Source organism: Lissotriton helveticus, chromosome 10 (genome assembly GCF_964261635.1).
Source record: "Lissotriton helveticus chromosome 10, aLisHel1.1, whole genome shotgun sequence".
NCBI lineage: Eukaryota > Metazoa > Chordata > Amphibia > Caudata > Salamandridae > Lissotriton > Lissotriton helveticus.
Genome location: NC_136071.1, coordinates 1,194,059,542 through 1,194,073,379, shown reverse-complemented (window position 1 = coordinate 1,194,073,379; position 13,838 = coordinate 1,194,059,542). Strand labels below are relative to the sequence as shown.

Here is a 13,838-nt window from a genome sequence, read left to right as displayed (position 1 = left end):
CCAGCGGCGTTTCCTCGCACAAGCAGACACCTATGCAGCAGAGCCCACAGAGACAGTCTAGCGTCACAGCAACCCGAGAGTCTGGCTGCTCCCAGCAGAGACGGACCAGGCAGCGCTGGGGCAGCCCAGCCCTATTTAGAAAAAAAAATGCAGGAAGCTTAAAAACACAGCGTGTGCTTTTAAGTGATTCTAAAAGCACACGCTGTGTTTGGTGCGGCATTGCTTTTGTTTTCTAGAGTGTGGCTGCAGGCAGATTTGTGCTTAATCGCAGCTCCTGATGGGCTCTGCAATTAACACAATGAACCCCACAGCAGCACTCTAGAAAACAAAAGACATTTAGCAAGAGGGAGCACTTGCTAAATGCAGCGACGGCATGACTGATCTCGGGGATGTGCGCGCCACAGACACATCAGTGCGCGCTCCGGGGGAAGGATGTGCGCGGCCGCCCAGCCGCGCGGCTTCGTGGGAACACTGGTCTCGAGCCTCCAGAGAGTTTCAGTTTATTCGCCAGGTAGCGAGGCGAGCAGGAGTGCAAGGCTTTGTGGGTGATGCAGGCAGTCTTGTAGATAGATCTTGCCTCGATGGGAAGCCAGCAGAGGGTGGATAACATGGGTGTGATGTGGTCGCTTCTTTTGGCCCCATAAATGAAACGAGCTGCAGAACGGAGAACAGACTTAAGGGGGGACAGGTGGGATTTGGGGAGGCCAGTAAGAAGAAAATTGCAGTAGTCCAGTCTGGAGAGGACCAGCGATTGGACCAGGATTTTAAGGTCATGCTCTGGGAAGAAGCGACGAATCCCCCAAAGAAGGCGCAGTTGGTATCGAGCAGGCTTTGCAATTGAATTAATGTGGGAGAGTAGATTGAGTTTTGTGTTGAGTATGACACCAAGGGATTTTGTGCTGTCGACAATGATGGGTTTATTGTTCAGTAGATTCATCTGGTCCATCCATGATTGAACCAGTGGAGGAGAAAGTGAGGAGGAGAAGAGGAGGAATTCATTTTTGGAGGGATTCAGAATCAGTTCATGAGTTGACATCCAGTTTTGAATGGAATCCAGAGTAGAGCTTAGGACGGAGAGATCGTGAGTGGAGGCAACCTTGAGGTAGATTTGAGTGTCGTCTGCATAGAGATAATAGTGGACCCCAGATTTACTTAGGAGATTTCCCAGTGGTTCCAAATAGAGATTGAACAATGTGGGTGCAAGTATAGAGCCTTGAGGAACACCTTGACCTCCCGCCAAAGGAGATGAAAGACTGTCCGCTATTTTGATCATTTGGAATCTATCAGAGAGGAAGGAAGCAAACCATTTAAGCACAGTGCCCTCCATGCCCATTCTCTGTTGAAGAGTGTTGAGGAGGGTGATGTGATTGACAGTGTCAAAGGCTGCAGAAAGATCAAGGAGAATTAGAAGACAAGACCCCCAGAATCGAGTATCCGCAGTGCGTCATCAATCACTTGCAGCAGGGCTGTTTCAGTGCTGCAGTTTTGGATGAAACAGGACTGAAAATTGTCAAGAAGATCATTGTCCTTGATATGACGAGAGAGCTGTTTCGCAACACATCTTTCTGTGATCTTCGCAAGAAAGGGTAGGTTAGTGATGGGGCGGAAGTTGTTGAGGTCATTCGTATCAGCAGTGGGTTTTTTAAGCAGTGGGGTGACCTGCCCAGTTTTGAAGGAGACAGGAAGGGAGCCTTGATGGAGGGAGAGGTAGACCAGAGTGGTCCAATAGGAAAGGGAAAGGGTATAGAAGTCAATGGCAATGGCACTGGGGATGGGGTCCAGATAATGGTTGGAGGGCTTTGTTTCGAGGATGCACTTGAGGAGGACATCTTCAAAGATGGGGTAGAAGTTCTGCCAAATGGCTAGTGATTTATGCTCCTCTGGAGGGGTAGGATGAGCGACCGGATCCACAAGTGATTTCACTTTTTCGTCAAAGAATACAGCGAAATCCGCAGCTTTCTTTGTAGAATCCTCCAACTTGGAGGTTGGGAGAGAGCAGTTAGTATTCTTGATGAGATCAAATAGTTTTGTGGGTCTATTTTTGGCTGAGTCAAGGAGGATCTGAAGTGTGATGCTTTCCCAAGGAAGATGTGCTTGTGGTACCTGGATCTTGCTGAACGAAGCGTGGCCAAATTATCGGTGGAGGGTGCTTGCCTCCATTGTTTCTCCAGGAGTCTTAGGTGCTTCCTTTCTTCGTAGAGAGATTTGTTGAACCAAGGTGCTGAGGGAATGGGCCTTTTCTTTTTACTTTGGAGAGGAGCGATGTTATTGATTTCAACTGAGAGGCATTGGGAGGCGAGATCGTCAACATCTAGGTTCGGGTCTAGCCTTGGATGTGACAGCAAAGCTGATTCACAGAGGGAAACTGTGTCAATATTTTTAGTGTCACGAAACCAGGAGGTAGCCCTCTTAGGTTGGCCGAGAGTTAGAGTGTGCTAGGTGAAGAGAGAATGGGATGAGGAGGTGGTCAGACCAGTCTATGTGAATAGGGGTAGCGATAGAAAGCATGCCTGCTTTAGAAATAACAAGGTCCAGGATTGAGACCTTAGAGTGTGTTGATTCTGTGCAGTGTTGGATAAGATCGTTTGTAGAGAGGACGGTGGCCAGCAAGTTCGCGGAAGAGTCTTGCAGAGAGCCCCAGTCGAGATTGAAGTCACCCACGAAGTTCTGATTGTCACTTTGATGAAGTCAGTGAGTTCCTCCATAAACGAAGGGCCGCTGCCAGGTGGGCGGTAAATGACATGGAATCTGAGGGGTGAGAGGTGGTGTAGTTGAAGCTCAAGAAATAGACATTCAAAAGTGCGGAAGGCGCTGATGGGAGAAGCCTTAAGTTTAAGGGAGTTTCTAAAGATGACTGCAACACCTCCCCCAACTTTGATAGGTCTGTCATTCCTAAAAATAGAATAGCCTGTGGGTAATAGGAGATCAAACATAGAGTGAGAGGTATCGTTGAACCAGGTCTCTGTTAGGAAAAACATGTCAATATTGTGATGGGTGATAGTATAAGAGATTTCGAGTTTGTGTTTTATTGCAAATCTGCAGTTGTGGAGCAGACATCGCAGCTCTGTCGAGACTGTTTTGGTGACGGGGGCAAATGGGCTAAGAAGGGTGATAGGGATATTGTACTTATACGGGAGGGTTTAGGTGGATGCTTGGTTCTGACAGAAGAGATGGTCGGAATAGTGTAGATAGTTGGGTTACTCGGAGATGCAAGTTGAAGAAGGGTGGCATTCAAGGACTTGTGCGAGTGAACGATGTTTGCAGACGACAGGTTATGCTTGGCTATGATGGGGTGAGGGGGTGAGGTGCATCTCGTGGAAAGGTGAGAGTTTTCCAAAGGAGTTGAGGGGAATGGGAAAGTGGAAATCTTGGAGTTTAATAGTGAAATGGAAGCTACAAGCTGGGAGATGGAGGTGATGAGAGCCTAGCTTATTTTCAAGAGAGAGTAGGGCAGAGCACGGAAGGTTGTGTGTCTCGATGGCAAAAGGAGGAGGTGAAATTGGTGGTGGAAGGCAGGGAGAGGTGGGGGGACAGGAGGAGAGTTAGGGTATAGGGTTCATAGGTGGGGAAAGGTGGAGGTTGGTGTATCAGAGGTGAAGGAAGAGTTGCCTTTGTTGGCGTTGCACGAAGGAAAGGAATTAAGGACATATTTAGGGGGAGATGGGTGCGGATCAAGGCGGTGGAGGAGAGGGAGAGGGGAGGACTGTGAGGTGCCATAGGAGTGTAGGAGGTTTGGGAGGAAAAGAGGGGAGGTGGTTGGAGAGCTCCTGTTGGCTAGGAGAGGTGGCTGTGAGGGAACGGGCATCTGGCAGAGTGAGGGGGATCTGGAGAAGGGGATGTTGAAGAAAGGAAATGGTTCTGCTGGGTCCGATGGAGGGAGATGGAAAGGGTTACCAAGGGGGGAAAGGGGGTAGCACAGCATTGCTGGCGGAGTGGGGGGAAGGAGAGAGATGCAATGGGAATGTGGAGAAATTGGGGTAAGAAGGGAGGGGAGGAGGGGGTAGAGAAGAGGGGGAGATGGAGGAATAAGGGGAGCATAAGGAAAGTTAGCTGGGGGAGGAGATTGGAAGAGGGGTGGACTAAAAAAGGGAGTAGCAGGTAGGAATAGGGGGGAGGAGATGAAATTGGAGTACCGGGACAGTGCAGATTGGACGAGGAGCGTATTAGCTATTGGTACGGCTGACGTGATGATGGGGGGGCATACTGTGAAGTGGGAGGAAAGGGAGAGGAGGGCACAAGGGAGGGGGAGGGAAGAGGGCCGACCTGTGCCTCCCGAGGGTGCAGCCTATTGGAGTGTACGGGGGTCAGGGGAGGAGAAAGGGAGTAATGGGTGGAGCTAGATGGAGAGTCAGGGGAAAACCCGGTCGTAGAGGAGGGGAGTAGGGAGGGGAAGAGGTGGTCAAAGAGAGAGAGACCGGGGTCTTTGCCTTGGATCATGACAGTACCGTTGTTATAGATTGAGATGGTGAGGGAGCCGTTGAAATACGCAAAGGGGGAAATCTTTAGTTGTTTCCCATGAGGGATAGAGGAGGAGGAGGTGACGTTAAGGGAATTATATAAGCTGGTGGACCAAGAGGGGGTGTTGTGAGTGAAGAAAATGAAATCGTTTTTGCGCCTCCCAAAACGACGATTGTAAAATTGATCAATAAAAAGGGAATCAGGGAAGCATTCACTAGTGTTATGCTTCAATCGTTTTACTGAAGCTTTAGTCTGGCCGGGAGGATAAATGATTTTGTAGCAGTTAATTCCAGCCTTAACTCGAGTGGTGGCCATGTTGGGAAAATGAGGAGACGGAGTGCGGGGGGATATGAGAAGGGTGTTACTAGGAAAGCGGTTGTGAGAAGAAGTATAAGGACTAAAAGGGGGCACATATTCCAGACGTTGGATGAGGAAATCTGAACTAATGTGCCATCCGGGAAGAGAGGTGGGTATTTGTTGGGCCCTTCAACTAGGTATACATGAAGCCAACTGGCACAAGATAATATTTACAGGGGAAATGTTTACATATGATAGGACCAACTGGACCACTGTCAAAACCATCACGAAGCACAATTAGTCAAAGTAAAACAGATCACAAGCGAACACCCAGTGACCACTGGTGATCACTGTACTTAGCATCAGCCTGTAACAGAAGTACATTCGGCACCAACCGCATTGTACGCTCATAATCTCATAATCTCAACAGACTACTATTGGACCCTAATCTCCTGAGAATCACTAACATTAGGGACAAAGAGCATAGGATGGAACAAAATCTGACTAGCAAAATCAAAATATGCACGACAGCCTCGTCATCATAAGGTCACCTTTAGAGGTGCTCAGAACAGGGTGCGTAAATCATACAACATGAAAAGCATTTCCTAGCACCACATATACGTTAAAAAAGGCCTGGCACCCTACAAACCTCGAAGTCTCCCTGGCCAACTGGCCATCTCAGAGGGGGACAAATCCTCCACCCCCTCCTCCCAGGTCACGCCCCCATCCCTGAATCCTCCACCCCCTCGTCCCCATCCTCGAATCCTCCACCCCCTTGTCCCCATCCTCGAATCCTCCACCCCCTTGTCCCCATCCTTGAATCCTCCACCCTGAAACCTCCACCCCCTCGTCCCCATCCTCGAATCCTCCACCCTGAATCCTCCACCCCCTCCTCCCCATCCCTGAATCCTCCACCCCCTCCTCCCAGGTCACAGCTCCCCATCCCCGAGTCTTACACTCCCTCCTCCCAGGTCACAGCCCCCCATCTCCAAATCATCCACCCCCTCGTCCCCATCCTCGAATCCTCCACCCCCTCGTCCCCATCCTCGAATCCTCCACCCTGAATCCTCCACCCCTCCTCCCCATCCACGAATCCTCCACCCTCTCCTCCCAGGTCACAGCTCCCCATCCCCAAGTCTTACACTCCCTCCTCCCAGGTCACAGCTCCCCATCCCCGAGTCTTACACCCCCATCTCCGAATCCTCCACCCCCTCGTCCCCATCCTCGAATCCTCCACCCCCTCGTCCCCATCCTCGAATCCTCCACCCTGAATCCTCCACCCCTCCTCCCCATCCACGAATCCTCCACCCTCTCCTCCCAGGTCACAGCTCCCCATCCCCGAGTCTTACACTCCCTCCTCCCAGGTCACAGCTCCCCATCCCCGAGTCTTACACTCCCTCCTCCCAGGTCACAGCTCCCCATCCCCGAGTCTTACACTCCCTCCTCCCAGGTCACAGACCCCCATCTCCGAATCCTCCACCCTCTCGTCCCCATCCTCGAATCCTCCACCCCCTCGTCCCCATCCTCGAATCCTCCACCCTGAATCCTCCACCCCTCCTCCCCATCCACGAATCCTCCACCCCCTCCTCCCAGGGCACAGCTCCCCATCCCCGAGTCTTACACTCCCTCCTCCCAGGTCACAGCTCCCCATCCCCGAATCCACCACCCTCTCGTCCCCATCCTCCACCCCCTCGCCCCCATCCTCGAATCCTCCACCCTGAATCCTCCACCCCTCCTCCCCATCGAATCCTCCACCCCATCCTCCCAGGGCACAGCTCCCCATCCCCGAGTCTTACACTCCCTCCTCCCAGGTCACAGCTCCCCATCCCCGAATCCACCACCCCTTGTCCCCATGTCACAGCCGCTCATCCGCGAGTTTCTCCCCATCTGACCCCCACCCGTGCGGTAATCATGTGCCTGTGGGCGGCTGCGCGGAAAGACGTCAGAGGATGTCGGGGTGGGGGGGGGGGGTTTGCTGCCTTTCCGACAATAAAAAAAGAAGGTAGACGAGCCCTCGAGAGTGGAGGGAGGCTGTGCGGGGAGAGCGGAGGAGTGCGTGAGGCTCCAGTCATCACTGCGGAGCCTGCGACAGAGGAGGAGGGACCGAGAGGAGGTCCTGGAGGGAGGGCCTGAGAGGAGGAGGAGGAGGAGGTCCTGGAGGGAGGACCCGAGAGGAGGAGGAGGTCCTGGAAGGGAGGACCCGAGAGAGAGGTGGAGGAGAGGAGGTTCTGGAGGGAAGGCCCGAGGGGAGGTCGAGGAGGCAGGCACCGAGAGCTGGAGGAGAGCGCAGGTCCTGAGAGGTGGACGAGAAGGAGAAAAGGAGGTATTGGAGGCGGAGAGGTGGTCCCGGGGCCGGCACCGAGAGGTGGAGGAGAGGCGGTCCTGGAGGGAAGGCCCGAGGGGAGGGCCAGGAGAGACCGAGAGGTGGAGGAAGAGGAGCGATAGAGGTGGAGGAGAGGCGGTCCTGGAGGGAGGAGGATAGCAGGTCCCGGAGGCCGGCACGGCGGCACCGAGAGAGAGCTGGAGCTGGAGGAGAGCGCAGGTCCTGCAGGGAGCACAGCCTGCGCCATCGCAGCCCCGGCCGGAGGGAGGGCAGGAACGGCGCCGGCGCCCGGACTGGACTGAGCGCATCTGAGGTAAAGCCAAAGCCCCCCCCCCCCCCCCCCCCCCCGGCTGCGGGGGTGTCATCTGTGTGCGGCTGATGAGGCCGCGGCTTCCACTGACCGCCCGCCAGATCATTCCCCAAATCCATCCATCCGGCCGGGGCGATTATCTCCGACCCCCCCCCCCCCCCGTGAGCCCCGGCTCTGACACCCGCGCCTGACAGCCTCACCCCCACCCACCTCCTGGGGACCCCTGTGTGACCCCGCAACTCCTGCTCAACGACCAGTCCAGAGAACCCCACTAATTGCTGCTTGTAAACCCCCCCCCCCCCACAAAAGATACCCCTCTGGCTGTCACCCCCTCCCCCCTCGTGCTTCTAACTCCACTGAGACCCCCACTTCTGCCGACTCCGGAACTCTTGCAGATACACCAACTTCAGCGCACCCCAAACTTTTACCGACTCCTGCCTCCCCGGGGTCTCGTGCACCCCTCTCCCCCGGCCAATACCCTCATTCTCGGACCCCTCCAGGAAGTGAGTTCATCGTTGTGCATTTGTAATATCTTCTTCTTCATTCACCTCCCTTCATTGCGGTGTTTGATATTGTGTTATTGCCTCTATGGTTTTACTCTACTTCTCCTGTGTATTTTTGTGACGTTCTATTTTATATCGTTTCTCATGTAAAGTAACTGGTTCTACTGCACAGCGCTCTGACATCTGCGGGTAAAGAACGCGCTTTATAAAAATGCATTAAATACATATATCACCCCAGCTCTGCCACTCCACCCCAGCTCTGCCACTCCACCCCAGCTCTGCCACTCCACCCCAGCTCTGCCACTCCACCTCTGCCACCCCAGCTCTGCCACTCCACCCCAGCTCTGCCACTCCACCCCAGCTCTGCCACTCCACCCCAGCTCTGCCACTCCACCCCAGCTCTGCCACTCCGCCCCAGCTCTGCCACCCCACCCCAGCTCTGCCACTCCACCCCAGCTCTGCCACCCCAGCTCTGCCACTCCACCCCAGCTCTGCCACTCCGCCCCAGCTCTGCCACTCCGCCCCAGCTCTGCCACTCCGCCCCAGCTCTGCCACTCCGCCCCAGCTCTGCCACCCCACCCCTGCCACCCCACCCCAGCTCTGCCACCCCACTCCAGCTCTGCCACCCCACTCCAGCTCTGCCACCCCACTCCAGCTCTGCCACCCCACTCCAGCTCTGCCACCCCACTCCAGCTCTGCCACTCCGCCCCAGCTCTGCCACTCCACCCCAGCCACTCCGCCCCAGCTCTGCCACCCCACCCCAGCTCTGCCACTCCACCCCAGCTCTGCCACTCCACCCCAGCTCTGCCACTCCACCCCAGCTCTGCCACTCCACCCCAGCTCTGCCACTCCACCCCAGCTCTGCCACCCCACCCCTGCCACCCCACCCCTGCCACCCCACCCCTGCCACCCCACCCCACCCCTGCCACCCCACCCCAGCTCTGCCACTCCACCCCAGCTCTGCCACTCCACCCCAGCTCTGCCACTCCACCCAGCTCTGCCACTCCACCCAGCTCTGCCACTCCACCCAGCTCTGCCACTCCACCCAGCTCTGCCACTCCGCCCCAGCTCTGCCACCCCGCCCCAGCTCTGCCACCCCGCCCCAGCTCTGCCACTCCACCCCAGCTCTGCCACTCCACCCCAGCTCTGCCACTCCACCCCAGCTCTGCCACTCCACCCCAGCTCTGCCACCCCACCCAGCTCTGCCACCCCACCCCAGCTCTGCCACCCCACCCCAGCTCTGCCACTCCGCCCCAGCTCTGCCACTCCGCCCCAGCTCTGCCACTCCGCCCCAGCTCTGCCACTCCACCCCAGCTCTGCCACCCCACCCCAGCTCTGCCACCCCAGCTCTGCCACTCCACCCCAGCTCTGCCACTCCACCCCAGCTCTGCCACCCCGCCCCAGCTCTGCCACCCCAGCTCTGCCACCCCAGCTCTGCCACCCCAGCTCTGCCACTCCACCTCTGCCACTCCACCCCACCCCACCTCTGCCACTCCGCCCCAGCTCTGCCACTCCGCCCCAGCTCTGCCACTCCACCCCAGCCACTCCGCCCCAGCTCTGCCACTCCGCCCCAGCTCTGCCACTCCGCCCCAGCTCTGCCACTCCACCCCAGCTCTGCCACTCCGCCCCAGCTCTGCCACTCCACCCCAGCCACTCCGCCCCAGCTCTGCCACCCCGCCCCAGCTCTGCCACCCCAGCTCTGCCACTCCAGCTCTGCCACTCCGCCCCAGCTCTGCCACTCCACCCCAGCCACTCCGCCCCAGCTCTGCCACTCCGCCCCAGCTCTGCCACTCCGCCCCAGCCACTCCACCCCAGCTCTGCCACTCCACCCCAGCTCTGCCACTCCACCCCAGCTCTGCCACTCCACCCCAGCTCTGCCACCCCACCCCACCACTGCCACTCCGCCCCAGCTCTGCCACTCCGCCCCAGCTCTGCCACTCCACCCCAGCCACTCCGCCCCAGCTCTGCCACCCCGCCCCAGCTCTGCCACCCCAGCTCTGCCACCCCAGCTCTGCCACTCCACCCCAGCTCTGCCACTCCGCCCCAGCTCTGCCACTCCACCCCAGCCACTCCGCCCCAGCTCTGCCACTCCGCCCCAGCTCTGCCACTCCGCCCCAGCCACTCCACCCCAGCTCTGCCACTCCACCCCAGCTCTGCCACTCCACCCCAGCTCTGCCACTCCACCCCAGCTCTGCCACCCCACCCCAGCTCTGCCACCCCACCTCTGCCACTCCGCCCCAGCTCTGCCACTCCGCCCCAGCTCTGCCACTCCACCCCAGCTCTGCCACTCCACCCCAGCTCTGCCACCCCACCCCAGCTCTGCCACTCCACCCCAGCTCTGCCACTCCACCCCAGCCACCCCGCCCCAGCTCTGCCACCCCAGCTCTGCCACCCCACCCCAGCTCTGCCACTCCACCCCAGCTCTGCCACTCCACCCCAGCTCTGCCACCCCGCCCCAGCTCTGCCACTCCGCCCCAGCTCTGCCACTCCGCCCCAGCTCTGCCACTCCGCCCCAGCTCTGCCACCCCGCCCCAGCTCTGCCACTCCGCCCCAGCTCTGCCACCCCGCCCCAGCTCTGCCACCCCGCCCCAGCTCTGCCACCCCGCCCCAGCTCTGCCACCCCGCCCCAGCTCTGCCACTCCGCCCCAGCTCTGCCACTCCACCTCTGCTCTGCCACTCCACCCCTGCTCTGCCACTCCACCCCTGCTCTGCCACTCCACCCCTGCTCTGCCACTCCACCCCAGCTCTGCCACTCCACCCCAGCTCTGCCACTCCACCTCTGCCACCCCAGCTCTGCCACCCCACCTCTGCCACTCCACCCCACCTCTGCCACTCCGCCCCTGCCACTCCGCCCCTGCTCTGCCACTCCGCCCCTGCTCTGCCACTCCGCCCCAGCTCTGCCACTCCACCCCAGCTCTGCCACTCCACCCCAGCTCTGCCACTCCGCCCCTGCTCTGCCACTCCGCCCCGCCACTCCACCTCAGCTCTGCCACTCCACCTCAGCTCTGCCACTCCACCCCTGCTCTGCCACTCCGCCCCTGCTCTGCCACTCCGCCCCTGCTCTGCCACTCCGCCCCTGCTCTGCCACTCCACCCCAGCTCTGCCACTCCACCCCAGCTCTGCCACTCCACTCCCAGCTCTGCCACCCCACCCCACCTCTGCCACTCCACCTCTGCCACTCCACCTCTGCCACTCCACCCCAGCCACCCCGCCCCAGCTCTGCCACCCCAGCTCTGCCACTCCGCCCCAGCTCTGCCACCCCGCCCCAGCTCTGCCACTCCGCCCCAGCTCTGCCACCCCGCCCCAGCTCTGCCACCCCGCCCCAGCTCTGCCACCCCGCCCCAGCTCTGCCACCCCGCCCCAGCTCTGCCACCCCGCCCCAGCTCTGCCACCCCGCCCCAGCTCTGCCACCCCGCCCCAGCTCTGCCACCCCACTCCAGCTCTGCCACCCCACTCCAGCTCTGCCACCCCACTCCAGCTCTGCCACCCCACTCCAGCTCTGCCACTCCAGCTCTGCCACCCCACCTCTGCCACTCCACCCCTGCTCTGCCACTCCACCCCTGCTCTGCCACTCCACCTCTGCCACTCCAGCTCTGCCACCCCACCTCTGCCACTCCACCCCACCTCTGCCACTCCGCCCCTGCTCTGCCACTCCGCCCCTGCTCTGCCACTCCGCCCCTGCTCTGCCACTCCACCCCAGCTCTGCCACTCCGCCCCAGCTCTGCCACTCCGCCCCAGCTCTGCCACTCCGCCCCAGCTCTGCCACCCCGCCCCAGCTCTGCCACCCCGCCCCAGCTCTGCCACCCCGCCCCAGCTCTGCCACCCCGCCCCAGCTCTGCCACTCCGCCCCAGCTCTGCCACTCCGCCCCAGCTCTGCCACTCCACCTCTGCTCTGCCACTCCACCCCTGCTCTGCCACTCCACCCCTGCTCTGCCACTCCACCCCTGCTCTGCCACTCCACCCCAGCTCTGCCACTCCACCCCAGCTCTGCCACTCCACCTCTGCCACCCCAGCTCTGCCACCCCACCTCTGCCACTCCACCCCACCTCTGCCACTCCGCCCCTGCCACTCCGCCCCTGCTCTGCCACTCCGCCCCTGCTCTGCCACTCCGCCCCTGCTCTGCCACTCCGCCCCAGCTCTGCCACTCCACCCCAGCTCTGCCACTCCGCCCCAGCTCTGCCACTCCGCCCCTGCTCTGCCACTCCGCCCCGCCACTCCGCCTCAGCTCTGCCACTCCGCCTCAGCTCTGCCACTCCGCCCCTGCTCTGCCACTCCGCCCCTGCTCTGCCACTCCGCCCCTGCTCTGCCACTCCGCCCCTGCTCTGCCACTCCACTCCCAGCTCTGCCACTCCACTCCCAGCTCTGCCACCCCACCCCAGCTCTGCCACCCCACCCCAGCTCTGCCACTCCACCTCTGCCACTCCACCCCAGCCACCCCGCCCCAGCTCTGCCACCCCAGCTCTGCCACTCCACCCCAGCTCTGCCACTCCACCCCAGCTCTGCCACTCCGCCCCAGCTCTGCCACCCCGCCCCAGCTCTGCCACTCCGCCCCAGCTCTGCCACTCCGCCCCAGCTCTGCCACCCCGCCCCAGCTCTGCCACCCCGCCCCAGCTCTGCCACCCCGCCCCAGCTCTGCCACCCCGCCCCAGCTCTGCCACCCCGCCCCAGCTCTGCCACTCCGCCCCAGCTCTGCCACCCCGCCCCAGCTCTGCCACCCCGCCCCAGCTCTGCCACCCCGCCCCAGCTCTGCCACCCCGCCCCAGCTCTGCCACCCCGCCCCAGCTCTGCCACCCCGCCCCAGCTCTGCCACCCCGCCCCAGCTCTGCCACCCCGCCCCAGCTCTGCCACCCCACTCCAGCTCTGCCACCCCACCCCAGCTCTGCCACTCCACCCCAGCTCTGCCACTCCAGCTCTGCCACCCCACCTCTGCCACTCCACCCCTGCTCTGCCACTCCACCTCTGCCACTCCAGCTCTGCCACCCCACCTCTGCCACTCCACCCCACCTCTGCCACTCCACCCCTGCTCTGCCACTCCGCCCCTGCTCTGCCACTCCGCCCCTGCCACTCCGCCCCTGCTCTGCCACTCCACCCCTGCTCTGCCACTCCGCCCCTGCTCTGCCACTCCGCCCCAGCTCTGCCACTCCGCCCCAGCTCTGCCACTCCGCCCCAGCTCTGCCACTCCGCCCCAGCTCTGCCACTCCGCCCCAGCTCTGCCACTCCGCCCCTGCTCTGCCACTCCACCCCAGCTCTGCCACCCCACTCCAGCTCTGCCACCCCACCCCTGCTCTGCCACTGCCACCCCACCCCTGCTCTGCCACCCCACCCCTGCTCTGCCACCCCACCCCTGCTCTGCCACTCCGCCCCAGCTCTGCCACTCCGCCCCAGCTCTGCCACTCCGCCCCAGCTCTGCCACTCCGCCCCAGCTCTGCCACTCCGCCCCAGCTCTGCCACTCCGCCCCAGCTCTGCCACTCCGCCCCAGCTCTGCCACTCCAGTCCCGCGCGTGCAAATGTCCGCCCTCTGCTCTCGCCGAAGTTGTACAGCTTCTGCTGTCCCCAGGGACCTGGCGTGTGACCCCCCCCCCCCCGACTCCGACATCCATTTCCATAGGCGGCCCCCAAACATCCACTCGACCCCTGTAGTCGACAGCCCCCCCTCCTTTCACGGCCCCCCTAGTTCTGAGTCATTAACTTACGCTGAATCCCAACAACCGCCGTCATCCGCCCATCGTGCTGAGCCCACGTCCCTCTAACAGCCACTCCGCCTCCCAGAGTCCTAACCCCCCCCCCCCATAGTAAGGTCCCCCCAAACTCCTAGAGCAGGAGCCCTGATCCCCTACTCCGAACACCTCACGTGCGTCAGACCAGGGCCTCTAAATGCTGCCCAGGGTCACTGCCGGGCGGGATGTGGGGCCCCGGCGCCCTGTCCATGGGTCCCCCCCCCCCCAT

The 13,838-nt window shown here is 60.9% G+C and overlaps 2 protein-coding genes across 8 annotated transcripts in view; one reads left to right on the top strand and one right to left on the bottom strand.

Annotated features, from left to right (window-relative positions):
• Window positions 1-13,838, bottom strand: part of LOC144784933 (exocyst complex component 1-like) — a 1,012,560-nt gene that overhangs the window by 751,615 nt on the left and 247,107 nt on the right. The window lies entirely within an intron of this gene.
• Window positions 6,972-13,838, top strand: part of LOC144784934 (BTB/POZ domain-containing protein KCTD12-like) — a 92,946-nt gene continuing 86,079 nt past the window's right edge. Inside the window, exon 1 of the mRNA XM_078664050.1 lies at window positions 6,972-7,391. The gene's annotated coding sequence lies outside the window, so the exon portion shown is untranslated. The remainder of the gene's footprint in view (window positions 7,392-13,838) is intronic.